At 47.8% G+C, this 18,057-nt stretch overlaps 1 protein-coding gene across 3 annotated transcripts in view; it reads right to left on the minus strand.

Annotated features, from left to right (window-relative positions):
* The window catches only part of LPP (LIM domain containing preferred translocation partner in lipoma), a 295,201-nt gene that overhangs the window by 247,667 nt on the left and 29,477 nt on the right, over positions 1-18,057 (minus strand). Inside the window, exon 1 of one of the 3 annotated variants that reach the window (XM_081007504.1) lies at positions 13,619-13,821. The exons of the other annotated variants lie outside the window; for them this stretch is intronic. The gene's annotated coding sequence lies outside the window, so the exon portion shown is untranslated. Of the gene's footprint in view, positions 1-13,618; positions 13,822-18,057 lie in introns of those variants that run through there. 3 annotated transcript variants of the gene reach the window in all.

An 18,057-nucleotide genomic window follows, 5' to 3' on the forward strand; every position in this document is an offset into this window, starting at 1 on the left:
CCGTGATCCTTAACCTTCCTTGCTAAGCCACAAACCTCAGACCTCTCTAATGCGCAACAGTTTGTGGGCTTCCAAATTGTGTGTGTGTTCAAACACAGATCCCCACTTTCGGTAGAAGTGAGCTTCACTCGGAGATCTGTTTTATTCAGTTACTTCTAGGAACACAAGGACGCGGGTGGCGCTGTGGGTTAAACCACAGAGCCTAGGACTTGCCAATCAGAAGGTCGGCAGTTTGAATCCCCACAATGGGGTGAGCTCCCGTTGCTCGGTCCCTGCTCCTGCCAACCTAGCAAGTCGAAAGCACACCAGTGCAAGTAGATAAATAGGTACCGCTCCGGCGAGAAGGTTAACGGCGTTTCCGTGCGCTGCTCTGGTTCCCCAGAAGCGGCTTAGTCATGCTGGCCACATGACCCGGAAGCTGTACGCCGGCTCCTTCGGCCAATAAAGCGAAATGAGCGCCGCAACCCCAGAGTCGGCCACGACTGGACCTAATGGTCAGGGGTCCCTTTACCTCTAGGAACACAGGGAACCATGAACCACGGGTCCCTTTAGCTCCTGGCAGCGTTTCTCTGGGATTTTAGGCAGGGAATCTTTTCCAGTTGTACCTGGAGATGTCTGGGATTGAAGCAGTGTCTGAAGAGTGGGAGATCAGGGTTCGAATCCCCACTAAGCTATAAAGCTCACTGGGTGTGCGTTTGGGTGCCAGTCACTGCGTTTCAGGCTAACCAACCTCACAGGGTTGTTGTGGGGGGGTTCAATGAGGAAGAAGAAAACCATGGATGCTGCCTTCAGCTCGTTGGGAGGAAAAGGTGGGGTGTGAATGCAGTAAATGAAGAAATAAATAAAAACCTGGGGCCTTCTGTATTCAAAAGAGCTGCTCCAAAGCTGAGCTGCAGTCCATGGCTATATATAACCTGCATTTAACAGGCTTATGAAAGTGCATTCCAGAAAAAGAGGCAGAAATATTCTTGCAAATAAGACACAGCAAATGCCACAGCGGTAAAACCAGATGATTAGCTAAAACAGGAATAAATCCGCCGTAAAAAGTGCCTTCCCAAATACAAAGGGTTTTGGAGCCCATATGAAAGGGAGCCGTCAGATCTCCCCTGGGGAGATTCCTGAGTTGTGGGGCCACGACAAAGAAGGCTCTGCCATAGGAACTTCATGCAGCTCTCCTTCTCTGAGTCAGAACTTGAGGTGTTGCTGGAGAAACTGTCTGACCGTCTGTGGCTTCCGACAATCCACATCCACCTGGAAAGCTCAGGACGAAACCCCACACAAATTCGGCGCAGAGCTCCTAAAACAGTTGGATGGTGTCTTGCATGCCTCCTTCCTGCAGCCCAGCTGGTGCCAAACTTTCCTCTGGACCACATCAGCCAGGCTGAGAGGGGGTCTTTGTGCTCCAGGCAGCCCAGGACCTCCAGACACACTGCCCAGGCTTGTGTCCCAGAGAGGTCATTTCAAGGCTGTGAACGGAGGGGTTTGACTTCACCCCCGAAGGCACGCTCCATTGTCTCTCGAGATAGACAGGTGCCAACATTAACCTGGAAATGTGGCAGCCAGACTGGCGACTGGGAGTGGGTGCTGAGAACATATAACTCCGGCCCTGAAAGACCTGCATTGGCTCCGAGCACAAGTCAAAGTGTTGGTGCTGACCTTTAAAGCCCTAAACGGCCTTGGCACAGTATACCTGAAGGAGCGTCTCCACTCCCATCGTTCAGCCCGGGCACTGAGGTCCAGCTCCGAGGGCCTTCTGGCGGTTCCCTCATTGCGAGAAGTGAGGTTACAGGGAACCAGGCAGAGGGCCTTCTCGGTGGTGGCACCCGCCCTATGGAACACCCTCCCATCAGATATCAAGGAAATAAACAACTATCTGACTTTTAGAAGACATCTGAAGGCAGTCCTGTTTAGGGAGGTTTTTAATGTTTGATGTTTTATTCTGTATAATATTCTGTTGGGAGCTGCCCAGAGTGGCTGGGGAAACCCAGCCAGATGAGCGGGGTATAAATAAATAAATTATTATTATTATTATTATTATTATTATTATTATTATTATTAGAAGAGTTTGGATTTGATATCCCGCCTTTCACTCCCTTTAAGGAGTCTCAAAGCGGCTAACATTCTCCTTTCCCTTCCTCCCCCACAACAAACACTCTGTGAGGTGAGTGGGGCTGAGAGACTTCAGAGAAGTGTGACTGGCCCAAGGTCACCCAGCAGCTGCATGTGGAGGAGCGGAGAAGCGAACCCGGTTCCCCAGATTACGAGTCTACCGCTCTTAACCACTACACCACACTAAACCACACTATTATTATTATTATTATTATTATTATTGAAATAAGAATGACTGGATCAGGCGCTTCTGAATGCCAAGCATATTTCTCAAGATCTCCTAATCTTCCTCACTCCTTCCACGTCCCAAGAGAATTCCAGGCAACTTCATGGGGGAGGGAGAATCTCACTATGCCACCTGCCCTCCAAAACGTTTAAAGGAAACATGCACCCCCAAAGCATGTTTGGGGGTGCATGTTTGGGGGTGCAACAGAAGCATCGCTGCAGCGTTCTGCTTTGAAAGTACCAGCTGCGAATTCAATGTTGCCAACAACAATTCCCGGGTTTCTGCAATTGGGGGCAGCAAGATGCAATTGCCTCTCCACCCAATTCACAACACGCAAAATGAATCACAGCTACCCTTTGAAATCACCACAATTCTCCGAATTTTGCAACACAACCCACTAACAAAATTGACATGTATTGGGAGTGAGTAAGCGTGCATTTAAAAAAATACACATATTCAAAGGGGTGGGAACATACATAAGTGCATTCTATTGGGGGGAAATGTTTTGCAAAAAAATGTTTATATTGGGCCAAATTGCATGTGAAATGTGTTTGTTAGGAGAAAATTGCAGAAGAGATTCCATGAGAATTATTTTTTAAAAAACAGGCGGGGGAGGGACGCAGATTGCTGTGGAAATGTGGAGAGCTGAATTTAAGATTGGGCGAAAACACAAACAGAGGCAAACTGAAATGGAGTGATTTATGCCTCCCTCTTCCCTCTACCTGAAGCATTTGTGAGTGCATTTTGCAGGAGAGGAGCAATGATAAAAGTGGCCATTGTCTAGCTAATACGACAATACAGGGAGCCTGGGAGCACTTTTTGCCCAATAATATGAAGGAGATTAAAGACCACAGAACTCCAGGAGCATAAAAGCCATTCTTGCTGTCCTCACATCCACAATTAGGAGGAGGTGGTAATTGCGGCCACCACTGATTATCGAGGCACTAGAACTCAGCGCCGGGCATTTATAGGAAAGATCCGTCAACCAGGAAAAGCGTCACACTGATTGTACACACATACACTTCTTGGGGGCCGACAGCACTTGAGGTTCATCACGCTGCCATTAATCCCCATTCCCTCTTTTTTCACAATGTTCGGGCTGCAAGTGCCCTTCGTATTGTAGGCAAAATGGTTATCAACCTACGGACAAGTCAACAGGCTTGGGGGCAGGGGAGCCACCCCAAAAATGCATATTTGTACAAGATTTTTTTAGGCAGATTGGGAAAACATGGCCTAGCAGAAAGCAGATTAGTTGGATGCAATTCTAGGGTGAATATTTTGAATAGTTTCTTTTATGTAACTGAGAGACAGAAAATCAAAAGTCCTCTTGTTTTTATTTTTCCCTCTTTTCTTTTTTTCTTCTTTTCATTTTTGTTTTCCTTTGGTGTTTTCTCTTATTCTCTCTGTTTTTGTTTTGGTTTAGATTCACTTATTATGGAAAAGCTTTAATAAAATCTTAATTAAAAAAAGACATTTTTAAAGGAAAAATATTAAGGGAATTAAAAAAAAAAATACCCCCCCCCCTAAAAAAAATGCAGGGACCAGGATAGGGAGGGATTGCTGGCCACAGCAAGTGAATTTGTGGACCCCATTAGAAGCAAGTGGGAAACAAATTGGGCAAAATAATGACTCACACAAAAAGCAGACAAATAAAACTGCTCAGTTTGAAAGGCACATACAACCTGAAAAATTCAGCTTTCATTTGTATTGCCTGGGATGAGATTTGGTTTTTTGATGCACAAGACCCACAAGTCTTGATGCTAAGACTGACAAGAGATAATAGAATCATAGCACAGTCAGGTTGGAAGGGACCCTGAGGGTCATCTAGTCCAACCCCCTGAAATGCAGGAGTCTTTTTGCCCAACATGGGGCTCCAACCCACGACCCTGAGGTTCAGATCTACCCATGCTCTACCCACTGAGCTATCCTGCAGGCTCGGGTGCTATGCTCTTCACCCCAGAGAGGCAACAGGTAAAAGATGGAATTGGCTTTGTTATTCTTCTGGTACACATGAAGCCCGCTCAAAAATAAAAAGCGTCAGGGCCTCCACCACACAGAAACTCAACACACCCAGGCAAAGAGGCACCCGATCTTCAGATTTGAAATGCACTCCTTGGAAAACGCCACTCTGATTCAACAGCTGGACCAAACTGCAGTAACTGTGCATTAAAAGGTTTCGCTAGAGGACCTCTTCCAGTTCCTTACCAGCACTTGTGGTCTGATGGTCTCACATGGCCAGATTTAGGTTTGATGAGGCCCTAAGCTACTGAAGGTCATGGGGCCCTTTGTATGTCCAGCTGTCCTTTGTCAACAACAAATTGTCACTGTTTTTTGTGTTGAATATATGCCATATGGTAATTTATGGACCTCATAGTATCTCAAGCCATTTGCACATGTTGCCATGCAGCCAGTCCATGCAAAATGTAGGCACCCTATATACAGAAAGGTGCAAACCAGGGATATTTGAGGGAGCAGGCGAGCAGGCGGGGCCCATGACTTACATCATAGGAGCCTACACAACACAAAACACGGTTGCTGTATGTAGGTTTTATTTTGTTTTTTATCTTATATTTTGGAAATGTACATCCAGTTTTTTTTTCTTTAAATTTTTTTAGGGGCCCCCAAGAGAGGGGGGCCCCATGAAGAGTCGGACACGACTAAACGACTAAACAACAACAACAAAACAGAGTGGGGCCCTAAGCTAGAGCTTGTTTGGCTTACACGTAAATCCGACATGAAGGTGTCTGCATGCGGTCTTTGCAAGGATTTGGACCGTGAGTGTGTGTTCTGTTTTGGAAAAACACGAGAGAAAGAGAAAGAGAGAAAGGGAGAGACTTGTCCCATCACCGATGGGACGAACACTCAATGCCAGACAATCCAAGTGCCCCTATTTTCCAGGGACAGTTGCAGATTTACAGAAGTCGTCTTGGTTTCTGATCTGATCCCATAATGTCCCGCTTTTCCTTAGGACATCCCTATTTTCATCAGAGAAATGTTAGAGGGCATGGAATTATGTGACCCCTCCCCGCCCCCCATCAAGACAATAAGGAACTATACAACCTTTCAAAGACATCTGAAGGCAGCCCTGTATAGGGAAGCTTTTTAATCTTTAATGATTTATTATGTTTTTATGCACGCTGGAAGCCGCCCAGACTGGCTGAGGCAAGCCAGTCAGGAGGGAGGGGTATAAATATTATCAATTATTTCTCTTAATTCTTTGGGCTGGCGGCTCAAAGCGAGAGGCTGGACAATTCCCTGCCCCTTGGGGGGGGGGGCAGAACACAACCAAAAATAATGGCTACGAAAGCCAGTCAAAGGTGGTTGGGCCCCCCACTTATGAATCCCAGTCTTGCCCTCTGCTGCCCAGTTTACGGGCAAATCAGGCGTCTGCTTCTTGCAGCAAAGCTGGGGGCAACCCAAGGTTTAGGAAAGTTTATCTTCCTCAAAGCAAGAAGAAATTCCGACGAAAGAAGAATGGCAGACGAAATTAATGGACTATGCAGAATTGGACAAAATGACAGGAAGGATTCGAAACCTGCGGGACCAGAGATTTACAGAAGATTAGAAGAAGTATATGAACTATTTGAAGAGCAATTGTAAGCAACAAATTACGCTAGTAGGACTACAAGAAGTTTTGTAAGGAGAAATATACGAAGTGTTACCAAGTAGAAAAAGACAGAGATATTGGTTATGAGTTTTAAATGTAATAGGGGAAATAAGAAATGCATACTAAAAGATTAGATTGGAAAATTTTCAGACAGGACTGATGGAAGTCAAAAAATCGAATAAGATGTAAAAGTTTAATTACTGTTGGAAATGGTATGTTAAAAAACTAATAAAAATTTATAGGAAAAAAAAATAGAACAGTTTATCTTCCTTTGCCCGCAAAATAGTTGCTTGTGGCAGGGATGAGGCAACTAAAGGAAGATAAATAGGACCACTGTCAAGGCAAAAATCAAGAAATCACTCTGTTACACAGGTTAATTGCAATTTTGCTTTCGTTTCTAAAGGGCAGCAGCGGTAAAGGGACTCCTACTCAAAGAAGGAGAGGCGGGGATTTACCAATCTGCCTTACTATGAATCACCACGCAATGCAAAGTACGGCCATCTCATGCTAGATCTGAAAAAAAGGGAAATCTCAAGATCTTCGCATTTCCACCACGCACGTTTACGTTATTAGTCCTCAGGGTGGCAGAAAATCACCTGAAAACACACCAAGGCAGCAAATAGTCTTGTATTATCTACATAAGAACATTAGAACGTTAAAAGTGTCTTCTGGATCAGGCCAATGGCCCATCTAGTCCAGCATCCTGTTCCCACAGTTGCCTGTGGGATTCCACCACAACAGCCCCTCTCCCCTTCCGTGGTTTCCAGCAATTCAGAAGCACGGCTGCCTCCAGCTGCGGCAGCAGAGCAAAGCCATTTTGGCCAGTAGCCATCGGTAGCCCTCTCCTCCTCCAGGAATTTGTCTAATCCACTCTCAGAGCCGTTCAGGTTGGTGGCTACCATCGGCTCCTGTGGCAGGGAGTTCCACAGTTGAACTATGTGATGCAAACACACTTACTTACGAAGATTCACTCACTGTGGCACGAATCCGCCTCTTATAGAAAATGGGGGGGGGGGCGGGAAATGCGCAGCTCTCCTAAATCATTGCCAAGCACCAGATCCCTAATAATCCACAGGATTCCGATAGATTACTTTCAAGAGCACTCGGCCATCCATAGCTCCATTAACAAACCACTGACCATCCACATGCGGGGCTGCCCTTGAAGCTGACCCAGAAACTCCAGCGGGTGCAGAATGCCATGGCGAGGCTCCTTGCGGGGTCCTCGCTGCGGGATCACATTCATCCAGTGTTTTACCAACTGCACTGGCTCCTGGTGGAGTACAGGGTCAGGTTTAAGGTGTTGGTTTTGACCTTTAAAGCCCTGCGTGGCCTAGGACCCTCGTACCTACGGGACTGCCTCTCCTGGCATGCCCCGCGGAGGACCTTGAGGTCCACAAATGACAACATTTTGGAGGTCCCAAGTTGCAAGGTGGTTAGATTGGTCTCAACTAGGGCCAGGGCCTTTTCAGTACTGGCCCCGACTTGGTGGAATGCTCTGTCCCAAGAGACTAGGGCCCTGCGGGACTTGACATCTTTCTGCAGGGCCTGCAAGACAGAGCTGTTCCGCCTGGCCTTTGGTTTGGACTCAGTCTGACCCTTATGTCTTCCCTCCCCTTATGGTTTTGATCTATGGGCTACTTTTAAAATGAGGCTGCATTTAAAATTGCATTTTAACCTGTATTTTAAATTGGGTCCCCCCCCATTATGTTTTTATTGTAATTTTACTGGTGTTAGCCGCCCTGAGCCCATCTCTCATTGGGGAGAGCGGGGGTATAAATAATTTTTTATTATTATTATTATTATTATTATTATTATTATTATTATTATTATTAATGTTATGCACCGTATTCCTCATTAGACAGCATCCGAAGCGCAGCATAATTCACTTTTACGACGCAGTCCTAGCATTCTCCTCCTCCTCGAACATTATTTTTTTTAAAAGCTGTACAGTCTGCCTAAAGAAGGTGTCTGTCCAGTACATCAAAATCAGAGACGCACCCTTAGAGATGGGCCTCTCTCAGACCCCAAACAAATGCCGCCCTTTTGATTTCTAACTTTCATCAAAACCCCTGGGAGGCTTCCCCAAAAAAGAGGCTCCTCCACACTCACCCCATCATTTAGCTGCAGGGAATTTTTTTAAAAAACAACAACAGCCATTCCAATTCCAGTCTTGTCAACTTTGCCTACTTCGTAGAGAGAATTGCTTCACCTGAAAAAGGACACCCAGTAGCCAATGAACCCTTCACGACACGTGAATTCACCTCTTCCACCTGTGCTTTTCCATACAGAAATGGGTGGAACTTCCTAAGCTGGGATAACCTTTTGAATGTATTTTATTTCATTGGACAGTTTATATACTGCGCATATTAGAACAAAACTCTCCGCAGTTCGCAGCATAGGTTAAACTATCTTCGATGGCAAATACAGAGGCAGGGGAGTGTTTTATAAGTGGCTGTTTTGTAACTTTATATATATATATATATATAATAGCATACACATATGAGAAGTCCCCATCACCTCCTGGCAAATAGAAGGGGAAGAAATGGAGGCAGTGAGAGATTTTACTTTCTTGGGCTCCATGATCATTGCAGGTGGTGACAGCAGCCACGAAATTAAAAGACGCCTGCTTCTTGGGCGAAAAGCAATGACAAACCCAGACAGCATCTTTAAAAGCAGAGACATCACCTTGCCAACAAAGGTCCGTATAGTTAAAGCTATGGTTTTCCCAGTAGTGATGTATGGAAGTGAGAGCTGGACCATAAAGAAGGCTGATCGCCAAAGAATTGAATCTTTTGAATCATGGTGCTGGAGGAGACTCTTGAGAGCCCCATGGACTGCAAGAAGATCCAACCTCTCCATTCTGAAGGAAATCAGCCCTGAGTGCTCACTGGAAGGACAGATCGTGAAGCTGAGGCTCCAAGACTTTGGCCACCTCATGAGAAGAGAAGACTCCCTGGAAAAGACCCTGATGTTGGGAAAGATGGAGGGCACAAGGAGAAGGGGATGACAGAGGACGAGATGGTTGGATAGCATTCTCAGAGCTACCAGCATGAGTTTGACCAAACTGCAAGAGGCAGTGGAAGACAGGAGTGCCTGGCGTGCTCTGGTCCAGGAGGTCACAAAGAGGTGGACACGACTAAACGACTAAACAACGACAACAATGAGAAGTTGCCCTTCTGTAGTGAGGGACTTTGCACATGATCACTTGGCCATTATTATGGTTAGGTTTTTTTTAAATGCCAGGGAGTGGCTACGTTTTGTGAAACACAATGAACAACTAAACAGAGCGTCCTCTTTCAAGCACCAAAATAAACATTGCACCTTAAACGATCAGCTGCAAAAATACAATGAAAATTCCTAATAAGCACAGAAAACAACCATGAAAAATATTACAAAGGAAGGTCAGCTATGAAGTACAAAATTCAACCTTTTTTTAAAAAAAATAAATAACATGGGAGAAAATTAGGCAGAAGAAAATCAACTCATTTCCGGGCCACCATACATCAATAATACCATTAAACTAACCAAACCAATTAAATTCCCACCCCACTATATAGCACTTAATCACAACTTAATCTAACTACAGTGGGATTAGGCCCTGAGGTTAGATCATTCACCATAGGATATCTGGCTGCAGGCCTGATTTGGGAGCTTTTGCAAGTTCACTATTCAAATGCAACGTTTTGAAGATAAAACTCAAAATTTGGGGATTAAAGTCAAATGCAAAGTGTCACATTTTGGTTGAATTGCAAAATCCATCCTCTTTTTTGCAATCTCTTGAATTCCCTCCCTCATTTCTACAGGTGTTAAAGGTAAAAAAGGGCACCTTTGAACTGGCTTTTTGCCCTTGAAGATGCATATTTATCAGCCAGTGCAAACTTATCGCCTGCTTCCCACTGAATATTTCCATCCCAGAGCAAACAATGAAATAAAGTAACAGTATAATATACACGTAACACACAAGATAACAAGACGTAAAAATTACAGACTCCATAAAAACAAATCCAAGAAATAACTAACAAATTAACAACTCCAGCATAAAACAAAACAACGACGAGAGCAACACCCAGAATTTCCAATTTAATCGAAGACCCGGATTAAAAAAACAGGCCATTCAGCTGACTGAAACTAGAAAACACCCCGAGCGACAGGTCTCGCCCCCTCAATCACCTGGGACATCCCACTCAGCCTTCCGCTGTCTCTCACGCAATGTGCACCTCGCTCTGTGGCTTGTGAGACTCTTCACAACTTCCAACCTCGGTCCTCACCCACCCAGGCTCCGGTGTGAGTCACTGCCCACAACACCCACGGCAGAAACCTCCCACCCCCTTGTTCCACAATAACACCAGAGAGCGAAAATGTGTGCGTGCACACAAACACACAAAAGGAGGGAGGGTAGCGCCTTCACCCTTTGGAGACCCTGAGGGGCCAACCCCCCAGGGGAGATGTCCTTTGGGGTCTCTCCCTTTGGGGTCACCCAATGTATTATGGCACTGTTGATCCAACAGGGATCTCTGGGATGAAGGTGTGCGTTCCTCTTGAAATATGCTCGGAGTCGAGAGTGGATTTCATGCTCTTTATTCAGCTCATAGTGGTGAGGAGGAATGGAAGTTCCCCAGAATGTCTGCCTTATATACATTATTTACACAGTGGGCCCCACATGACTGGCTAATTCCGCGATTCTCCTGTAGGCCAATCAGGTTGTGGATTCACTTCCACCTGGAGCTGGATTGGGTGGCTCCTGTGGACCAATCAGACTGCTGCATTCTGGACCCTATTGTTCTAGGACTAATCAGACGGCTGCATTCTGAATCCTATTGTTCTAGGACCAATCAGGCTGCTGCATTCTGAATCCTATTGTTCTAGGACCAATCAAGCTGCTGCATTCTGAATCCTATTGTTCTAGGACCAATCAGACTGCTGCATTTTGGATCCTATTCAACTCAGTACATAACACCTCTCCACCTCCCAGAACTGGCATAAGGACATAAAGACAATCTGCTGAAAAAGGCCAATGAGCCATCAAGTCCATCGTCCTGTTCTTGTTGGAATCAACTAGATGCCACCGTGGGAAACCAGCAAGTGGGATCCCAGCACGAGAGCAACTTTCCCTTCCTGTGGCTTCCAGACACTGGGATTTGTATCAGGGGCACTTGGACCTTATAAGAGTTTATTTAAAAGTGGCGGAAACATTTCCTTATTGGTCCCCCCCCCCCCCATTTTCAGAACGGTTTGCATCTCGCCCTCCCAAGTCCAGCAAATGTGACCCAGAAAGGGGTTTACTAAAGCAAAGAACGAAACCACGCAAACAGCTGAAATCTGGGATAGCGTGAGACTCTTTGTCTCAGGGTCGTGGGTTTGAGGGAGGCCCACATTGGGCAAAAGATTCCTGCATTGCAAGGGGTTGGCATAGTGACTATCATGGTAAAAGGTAAAGGTAAAGGGACCCCTGACCATTAGGTCCAGTCGTGGCCGACTCTGGGGTTGCGGCGCTCATCTCGCTTTACTGGCCGAGGGAGCCGGCGTACAGCTTCCGGGTCATGTGGCCAGCATGACTAAGCCGCTTCTGGCGAACCAGAGCAGCGCACGGAAACGCCATTTACCTTCCCGCCTGAGTGGTACCTATTTATCTACTTGCTAGATTGGCAGGAGCAGGGACCAAGCAATGGGAGCTCACCCCGTCGCGGGGATTCGAACCGCCGACCTTCCAATCGGCAAGTCCTAGGCTCTGTGGTTTAACCCACAGCGCCACCCGCGTCCCAGACTCTCGTGGTCCCTTCCAGCAATTCTGTGAGTCTATGAAAATAAACACACCAAGGGGACAGAACTAAAAGGAAGAGCAAAGTTTTATCCTCCTGCCTGGAGATGCCAGGAACTAAACCCGGGACTTTGGCTGGGCAGTGGGGTGGGGATTAATCACTCCAACTGGGGCAAAAGGCAGGGGGCAAGTGAAAGTCTACTCTGGGCTATGTTCTGAGGCAGTATGGTGTAATGGTTAAAGTGCCAGACTAGGACCTGGGAGAGACCAGGGTTCAAATCTCCACTCGGCCATGAGGCTGACTGAGCTGACCTTGGGGGCCAGTCACACTGCCTATCCGCTTAGCCTACCTCACAGGGTTGTGGTGTGGATCAGCTGAGGAACAAGGAGACCACATACGCCACCTTGAGCTCTTTGGGAAGAGAATGCGAGGTATAAATGCTATCAGTCATTACAATAATACAAGGTGCCAATTCGGAGCTGGCCTAGTCATCGGGCCCAAATTGGGCCTTCTGAAGTGACAGAATTAGGGGCAACTCACGACCCAGTGGATCCCAAGCAGTTCAGCTCCTCCCCTGTAATGCCCCATTTCACAGAAATTCAACCCAGGAGCTGGGCACTAGCAGAGAAATGCCACCCCTCCATGGCCAGATAGATGCCAGTGTAGCTGTTCAGGGCTGGAGGGAATCAGACCTCCACCCCTTCCAACACACAAACACCCCAGATCAGAGGTTTGGCATGCACCCTAAAATCTTAAGGACACTGGTTCAGATCAAGAGGACCATTTGGAACAGTCCTTCCCAACCTGGTGTCCTCAGGGTATTCCCCAACCCCCCCAAAAGCATTCCCCTTCTGCAGCAAAAGAGCCCCTCTCTTGCACAATTCCGCCTTCTCCAAAAACCACTGAATCCTGCGACCGTCACATTCATGTGACAGTGAGTTCCACAGGGGAACGATGCGCTATGGGAACTTTCTCCCGCATGCCCTGAATCTGTGGCCAGCGTCACAGCTGCCCTGCAAAATAAGATAAAGGAGGGAAGCTGGGGCTTGCCTCCATTTCCCCCGAGGAGCCAGGAAGCAGTAGGGGATCCAGGGTTTTCCTGCTGGCTCCCTGACTGTCCACAAAACAATTTCCTTTCAGGAAAAAGGGAAGGAGGGGGGTTCAGGGGACGTGCCATAGCTCAGGGTCAAAGCATCTGCCTCGAATGCAGAAGATCCCACAGGTTCAATCTGCAACATCATCTCCAAGCAGGATTGCGAGACCCTCCTGCCCAAAACCTATCGCTGCCAGTCCGTGTAGGAAATACTAAGTTAAATGGTCTCCCTCGGTGCAAGGTAGCTTCCTACGTACTCCCTACCTGGTCAGATTTCTAAATTTTTGCATGCAAAATGCGGGCTGGCACGTTGGAGAAAAACAAGAGGCAATTACGGCACCAACAGAAAACAAGTTGCGAGCTGAATAAACTGTTCCTGTTGAGATCTCCATTCCTTCGATGGATCAGAGATAAATATTAACTGGGGCAATGAAGAAGTCCTGCGGCTCAACAGACCATACATGGGCAGGCAGCTCTTTCTGGAGACAAAGCACGTCAGGAACCATAAAGGCTGTTTTGACGCCTTCCTGGGACTCAAGGCAAATGGCAACAACGGACTGCAAACCATGGCTGGCACTGCCAATTTATGCCAAGGCCAGCCTTGAGCCTCACTGGCAAGGACCTTGACAGTCTGCCGGAAAGGACTCTGAAGCACAGCTGCCTGTCTCCTCCTCCCCTTGCCCTCCCTTGCTGTCTGGCACTGGGCATTTTGCCTCTTCGCTAACCGGACCCACATGGCACGATGCAAGCTCCGTCGTGACCCCTCACCCTGCCACCCTGGTTGTTCGCCATTCCACTCACGAGGCCAATAAGGAGGTACTTACTGGAGGCTGGGCTGTTCTCCCTGCCCGAGGGGACGCCTTGTCCCAGAGCGGAACAAATTTGGAACCGGCTCCAGGAGTGAGCAAAACTGCCGGAGTGACCACAAGCACAAGGAAGAGGGAGAGAGGCAGGCAGAAAGAAAGAAGGAAGGAAGGGGAAAAACTTCTCCTGCCTGCAGGAATTCAAATCTCGCTTCCACCAGGCCCTGAGTCACCTCCCCTCCCCTTCCAATAGATCAGAGCATGGGTAAACATTTCCAAATATGGAGATCACGACTACCAAAGGATGTCAGGAAAATCGCCCTTCTTCGGGCAACTTGGGGACGGCCGCTCCAGAGGTGGAATTCCCCCGCTGTGGGTTAATGATTAACGTCAAGCCGGGTGCTGGGCCTCGCTGGCCTGCCAGGTCAGCGCCTTGCCAACGTTGCAGGGAACTACGAACTACCAAAGGTGTTGCAAAGGCCACCAGCTCCTGCAAGTTTCTCTTCCTCAGTGGGTTCAGCAAGCCCTGAGAGTCTTATCAGCAGCTCTTAGCAAAGCGGAAGTCTCACGCTCAGAGGCAGAACACCTCTCGACGACGGTCGCCATTCCTGAGAGCATCTGCTTAGCCACTGTGGGGAACGGGACGCCGGACTGCTTGATCTCCAGAGGGCATTCAAATGGCAAGAAAGGAGATCCCGTCTCAACATTAGGAAGCAGTTTCAGAGAGCTGCTCAACAGCAGAATGGTCTCCCTCGGAAGGTGGTGGACTCTCCTTCCTTGGAGGGATTTAAGCTGAGGTTGGACGGCCATCTGCCCGGGATGCTTTAGCAGTGATTCCTGCATTCCAGGGGGCTGGACTAGATGGCCCTCAGTGGTCCCTTTCGACTCTATGACTCCACAAATCTATCTGATGCAACAGGGCAACTGCCACGCTCTTTATTTGCAAACTGTCAAATCCAGAGCTGGAAAGGACTTTCCTCAGACTATGTGCATCCATTCACTCCTGTAGCAACACCACAGGTGGGCAATTGGATCCGGGCAGCTGACTGAATCCTTATCTCTCCCACGTTGGAGAGGTGGTGGGGGCTGCCTGTCTGCCCATTACCTGGCAGAAACCAAGCGCCAACCCCAGCTGATCAGCAGCTCTCACAAAGCACAGGGCTTCACAGGCAGCCAATGGCCGTGTCATGTGCTGATGGCCAGAGCAGCTCTGGCATAGATAAGGCTTTCAGCAAAGCAGCGACTTTACCAGGTCCACACCTGGGGTTGGGCACACAGGCACAGCATTGCCTATACGGCTCAGGTGTTGCTGGAACCCTCAAACGTCCATCATCCCTGTACAGCAGCCATGCTGGCTGGGGTTGGTTGGAACTGTTGACTTGTGGTCCACCAAGACCCCGAGATCCTTTTCACATTGTGTCTTCTGCGGCATTAGCTACCCCTCCCAGTTTGGTGTCATCTGCAAATTTGATGAGCATCCCCTCAATTCCTTCATCCAAGTCATTTATAAAGACAACAGGCCCAGGACAGAACTCTGGGGCACCCCACTCGCCACTTTTCCCCAGGGTGACGGGAAACCATTAATGAGGCCTCTTTGGGTTTGGTCATAGAATCATAGAATAGAATCATAGAATCATAGAGTTGGAAGAGACCACAAGGGCCATCGAGTCCAACCCCCTGCCAAGCAGGAAACACCATCAGAGCACTCCTGACATATGGTTGTCAAGCCTCTGCTTAAAGACCTCCAAAGAAGGAGACTCCACCACACTCCTTGGCAGCAAATTCCACTGTCAAACAGCTCTTACTGTCAGGAAGTTCTTCCTAATGTTTAGGTGGAATCTTCTTTCTTGTCAGTCAACCAGCTACAAATCCACCTAACAGTTACCTCGCTCAACCCACGTTTTACCAGCTTCCCTGCGAGAATATCATGGGGGACTTTGTCAAAAGCCTTACTGAAATCAAGATACACTATGTTCACAGCATTCCCCTGATCTACCAAGTTTGTAACTGCATTAAAAAAAAAGAAATAAGAAAGTACAGGATCAGCCCCCACTGATTGGGTGTGTGTGTGTGTGTTATTGGGTTGTTGTTTTTATTTTAATTATATGTTTTGTGGTTTTATATTTTGCTTTTGTTCTGTGAACCACCCTGAGACCTCTGGGTATAGGCCAATATATTATTTAATAATAATAATAATAAATAATCCTTCCATGCACCCCCTCTCCAGCTCAAACGGAAAAGAGGACACACACATAGAGTGCTCTATGCTTACAATGCATTGCCTTGTAAATGTAATTCTCCCCCCTCCCTGGATTGGGAAGCCTTCGGATTTTCCCCTCCTTGGGCCCTGGGGTGAGAGAGTTCAATGGGACTGTAGCCTTTATATGCCCTCTATTTTATTTATCTATTTTCCCTGGGGGCCAGTTGCAGAAGACAAGACAGCCCTCCCAGTGCAAACAGTCCTCTCTCCGCAATTTGAGGACCGAAAATCTAAAGAATGCGCAATCCAGAAGAAAAAGGCTGTGACGCAGCTGGAGATTGTGGGGGCAGGCTGTGGCTGCTCTCTTAAAACAAGACACTTATCAGTTCTGCAGGCAAAGGAGCAGGAGTCCTTGGCTTTGGCCATATATGGCAAGGATCTGCTCAGAAACTGGCTTCACGATGTACTACTGCAGGGCTCAGGGGGGGCTTAGGCCAGCGGCAGAGAGGATCTGGCGGCAGCAGGGCAGGCAGCATCAGCAGGGAGGACGCAACACCAATGCACAGGATATCGCTCAGATTTCACAGGGAGAGATAGCAAAGTCGGGCTGTGCGTGTGTGCCAGGGGCGTTGTCAGTCTGCACAACTGATCCCTAGGTGGCACAGACCCAGAGGTGGGGAGGATGCAAGCACACGGCAGTCTGATACAGGTTGGTGCGGAACAGGATCGTATCAAGTCCTACACTTTTAATGTATTTTTAATATTTTGTTGGAAGCTGCCCAGAGTGGCTGGAGAAACCCAGCCAGGGCAGGGTATAAATAATAAAGGTAAAGATAAAGGGTCCCCTGACCATTAGGTCCAGTCGTGGCCGACTCTGGGGTTGCGGCGCTCATCTCACTTTACTGGCCGAGGGAGCCAGCGTACAGCTTCCGGGTCATGTGGCCAGCAAGACTAAGCTGCTTCTGGCGAACCAGAGCAGCGCACAGAAACGCCATTTACCTTCCCGCTGGAGCGGTACCTATTTATCTACTTGCACTTTCACGTGCTTTCGAACTGCTAGGTGGGCAGGAGCAGGGACTGAGCAATGGGAGCTCACACCGTCACATTCGAACCGCCAACCTTCTGATCGGCAAGTCCTAGGCTCTGTGGTTTAACCCACAGTGCCACCCGCGTCCCTAATAAATAATAAATAATAAATAATAAATTATTATTAGTATTATTATTATTATTTTACAATGGACTCTTGGGTTGCGAACATGATCCATACGGGATGCACATTCACAACCCGCATCATTCGCAACCCACAGCTGCGCGCCTGCGCACGCGCGGGCTGCAATTTAGCATTTCTGCGCATGCGCAAAGCGTGATTTAGTGCTTCTGCGCATGCACGGCCGCCAAAACCCAGAGGTAACCCATTCCGGTACTTCCGGGTTTCGGCAGTCTGCAACCCAAAAAAACGCAACCTGAAGCATCTGTTACTCGAGGTATGACTGTATTACACAGAAGCAGACGTGCAACTCCTGAAAAAGTATTCTGTCAGAAGCTCTTCTGATCTCTCCTTCCTTGAAGGTTTTTAAGCAAAGGTTGGGTGGCCATCTGTCCTGGATGCTTTAGCTGAGATTCCTTCATTGCAGGGGGTTGGACTAGATGACCCTCAGGGTCCCTTCCAACCCTACAATTTTATGATTCTATGATTGTGTCCCAAGTCGGCCGTGCCACGGTTGCAACAGGCTGCCACATCAGCGTTGCAGAGGGTTGGACTATATGGCCCTTAGGGTCCCTTCTAGCTCCCGTGATTCCAGGTCACCTTAAGAGGGCTCTCCTGCTTTGGAGAGTAGGACTCGAACCCACAGCTTCAAGTTACAAGAAAGGAGATACAGACTAAACATCAGGAAGAACTTTCTGACAGGGAGAGCTTTCGATAGTATAACAGACTCCCTTGGGAGATTGTTGACTCTCCTTCCTTGGAGGTTTCTAAGCAGAGGTTAGATGGCCATCTGTCTCGGATGCTTTAACTGATATTCCTGCATTGCAGGGGGGTGGACTAGATGAATCTTGGGAATCCCTTCCAATTCTACGATTCTATGATTCTACCAGGATCAGCCATGGCTAGCTTGCTTTTCTGCTTTTTAAAGACAGTTTCTGGTGGGTGGGAACTGGATCAGGGGTACAATAGGTGACAAAAACTGCTCAGATGGCACAGGTGGAGATAATAGAATCACAGAACTGTAGAGCTGGAAGGGACTCCAGGGGTCATCTA

Source organism: Podarcis pityusensis (assembly GCF_964106645.2).
Source record: "Podarcis pityusensis genome assembly, chromosome: 5".
Taxonomy (NCBI): domain Eukaryota; kingdom Metazoa; phylum Chordata; class Lepidosauria; order Squamata; family Lacertidae; genus Podarcis; species Podarcis pityusensis.